The sequence below is a fragment of the Arachis hypogaea genome, chromosome 19 (genome assembly GCF_003086295.3).
Source record: "Arachis hypogaea cultivar Tifrunner chromosome 19, arahy.Tifrunner.gnm2.J5K5, whole genome shotgun sequence".
Classification (NCBI taxonomy): domain Eukaryota; kingdom Viridiplantae; phylum Streptophyta; class Magnoliopsida; order Fabales; family Fabaceae; genus Arachis; species Arachis hypogaea.
Genome location: NC_092054.1, coordinates 142,111,308 through 142,115,184, shown reverse-complemented (window position 1 = coordinate 142,115,184; position 3,877 = coordinate 142,111,308).

Here is a 3,877-nt window from a genome sequence, read left to right as displayed (position 1 = left end):
GGCTTATTTGCAATTCTTGTTATTATTTTGTTGAATTTGTTGTTCTTAATATTGTGACATTTCTCTCCATAAGAACTCCTTGTCTTCAGATTCTCGATCTGATTTTGACACGGTTGAAAATTTTCATCTTCTTCAGAGTCAACTGCAAGAGGTATTGGTAGAGATTGGTTCTCTTAAGGAAAGAATAACTATGCACTCAAATTTGATGCTAGAGCAAGACAAAAATCTGTCTGAACTAATGGGAGTATTGAAAAAGAAATGACTATCCAAAGATTGGTTCTCCTAACCTAACGTGTATTGGATGATATCATTTTTGTCACTTAGTTCTATATTTTGGGCTGCCACTTTTATTTGGTATGCATATTTTTTTTTAATGACAATTTATATAGGTTTTCTCTGAAATTTGGCAAATTTTTTAACTAACTTTCATAAAATAATTGCATAATGTTTATATTAATAGAAAAAAATATTAATTAATAATACAATCATTTGATTTTATAATTTAAAAATAAATAATTTGTAAAACTATAGTATAATTTGTATAATTTAAAAAAAGTATAATAGTAATAAATGAGAATATTATCTTTCTCCTAATAATATAATCATATAAGATGTTACCATTAATTAATTTGAAATTCACGCTCTTTTCGCAAGTATAATATTGTTTAAGATTAAAAAAGAAATTATCGATTAATGCTATTATATAAATAATATCAAGATAAAATATTATCCAACATATTAGAAACAAAATATTAACATAACGTAATATAACTATCTAAAACAAACAAATTATGAGATTTAAACACCTTAAATTAATTTTAAAATATTGTTCTATTCTCAAAATTCTAAAAAAAAATAGTTTATTATATTAATTTCTGTAATTAGAGTATATTCATTTAACCATAACGCTTCTAAAATTAGAGAATAAATTATTAATATATTTTATTATATAAAAATTATATTTCTGCATTTAATGATGGAGCTGACGTGGTATGCTTTTGAGAGTATTTTCTAATTTATTTCTTTTAACTTATTAAATATAAGTTATTACGATAAACTAATTATATCAACTAATTAATTTGATTAGATATTTAAATATCATATAATTTATTATAATTTATATCAATTTGATTTGGTAGTATTTTCTAATTTACTTATTTTAATATTCTATTAGTATTTTTTTAATTTATTTTTTTAATTTATTAAACCAAATTTATTGTGTATACTAATTAATTAATTTTATTAATTTATTAGTCATTAATATAATAAATCTATGAATAAAATAGGCAACTGAGATATTTTCAACTAATAATAAAATCAAATCAAATCAAATCCAATCAGATTATATATATTGAACTAAATTCAAATAATGTGAATTAAAGACTAAATTAAAATAAGATAATTTCTTACTTATTCAAGTTGAGTGCAATAAATACAAATTAATTTTATTAGATAATCGTAGTTTTCTGGTCTACTATATATAGATGGGCACACAAGATTATAAGAATCGTGATTTTTATCGCTTTTGCTATTTCAACTCTTCTTTTCTTCTTCTTTTTTTTTCTTTATGTATAATTTCTTTTATGTATAAAACTATAAATGTACCCAAAATGAGAAAGTACGGATGAGTGTTTTATTGATTGTTTGTTTGGTGAATATATCTAAATTTTTCAAAGTGGCCGATGTATTTTTTTTATAGTATTAGATAGAAGAATATTTGTTAAAATGAATATACCCATTGTAATGAATTTTTTTTTCAATTGTTATATTTTTATATCAGTCATGTAAATTCTTTGAAGGCACAAGATAATAAAATAGGTTGACTTTAATATCATTAGAAACTAAATTTAATGGTTCAAATAAGCACTATTAATTATGTTAAAAAAGTAATTTTGTAATAATAATGTGATTTACATATTAATTTTTTCGGGTAAATTCATTTCAAAATATAAAAATTAGACTCAATTACGCTAACATTTGAAAGGTAATATAGAATTTGGCAACAAAATTAACATTCATTAAGGAAATAAATTTATTTATGGCTATTTTCTAATTAAAAATAATAACAAAACTTATGAAAAAATATTAATGTCATCATTCTTATTAATTAAATCATAATATTAGGTAGTTGATAGCTTTATAGGCGGAAATTATTAATACCAATTTCATAATTAAAAGATGTCACATATCATATTCTCATATATTCTATTTATTATCTATTCTATTATATAAAAATCAGGTTTCTGCATTTAATGATGGAGTTAACGTAACATACTTACGAGAGTGTTTAGCGATTTATTTCTTTTAACTCATTAAATACAATTTATTATGATAAATTAACTATATCAACTAATTAATTTGATTAGATATTTAAATATCACATAATTTAATATAATTTATATCAATTTAATTTGGTAATATTTTTTAATTTATTTCTTTTAATGTTCTATTAGTATTTTTTAATTTATTTTTTTAATTTATTAAATCAAATTAATTATACTAATTATCTGTATTAATTAATTATTTAATTAATTAATCATTAAAATAATAAATCTATATAAAATAGGTTCTCGAGATATTTTTCATTAATAATTAAATAAAATCAAATCATATTTATTGAGCTAAATTTAAATCATATGAATTAAGGACTAAATTAAAATAAGATGATTTTTTACTTATTCAAATTGAATGCAATAAATAAAATTAATTTTATTAGATAATCATGGTCGTCTGGTCTTCTATATATAAATAGCTACACACAATTATAAAAATCATCATTTTTATCGCTTTTGCTATTTCAACTTATTTTTTTATGTATAAATGTACTCAAAATAAGAAGGTATGGATGAGTGTTTCATTAATTGTTTGTTTAACAAAGATTATAGCCTGAAAATGTCTCAATTTAGGCATTCTAACGCTGTTGATGAAAGTTGAACATGTAGTAATTTAGGGTGACCATGATATTTTTTGTAATATTACATAGAAAAATATTTTTTAAAATGAATATTGTAAACCCCGCTAAAATCGGTAAATAATTAGTTTATAAATTAAATTTTAACTAGGAAAGCTAAAAATGCAAAACTAATATCAAAATAGGATAGAGCTCGTTGAAACGAGAATTTTGATACAAATTTCAAAAATTTGGCCCAAATCGGGCCCGTGGATCCAACCGGACCCATAATATAAAGGAAACAGCAGCTCTCTTCTCCCTCATTAGTTGCTGCAATGCCATAACAGAAGGGAAGAGGAGGAGAGTGATGAGCGGAAAATTTATACCCTTTTTGGCATTGTTTTTGCATAGTTTTTAGTATGTTTTAGTTACTTTTTATTATATTTTTATTAGTTTTTATTCAAAAATCATATTTCTGGACTTTACTATAAGTTTGTGTATTTTTCTGTGATTTCAGGTATTTTCTGGCTGAAATTGAGGGACCTGAGCAAAAATCTGATTCAAAGGCTGAAAAAGGACTGCAGATGCTGTTGGATTTTGACCCTCCTGCACTCGAAGTGGATTTTCTGGAGCTACAGAAGCCCAATTGGCGCGCTCTCAATTGCGTTGGAAAGTAGACATCCTGGGCTTTCCAGCAATATATAATAATTTATATTTTGCCCGAGATTTAATGGCCCAAACTGGCGTTAAAAGACAACCAAAAACTTTCCAGCGTAAAATGCCAGAACTGGCACCTTTCTTGGCGTTAAACACCCATTTTGGCACCCAGGGTGGCGTTTAACGCCAGCTTTAAGCATATGCACGTGAAAGCTTGAAAGCTCAGCCCAAACACTCACCAAGTGGGTCCCGGAAGTAGATTTCTGCACTATCTGCACTCAGTTACTCATTTTTTTGTAAACCTAAGTTATTAGTCTAGTATTAAAACTA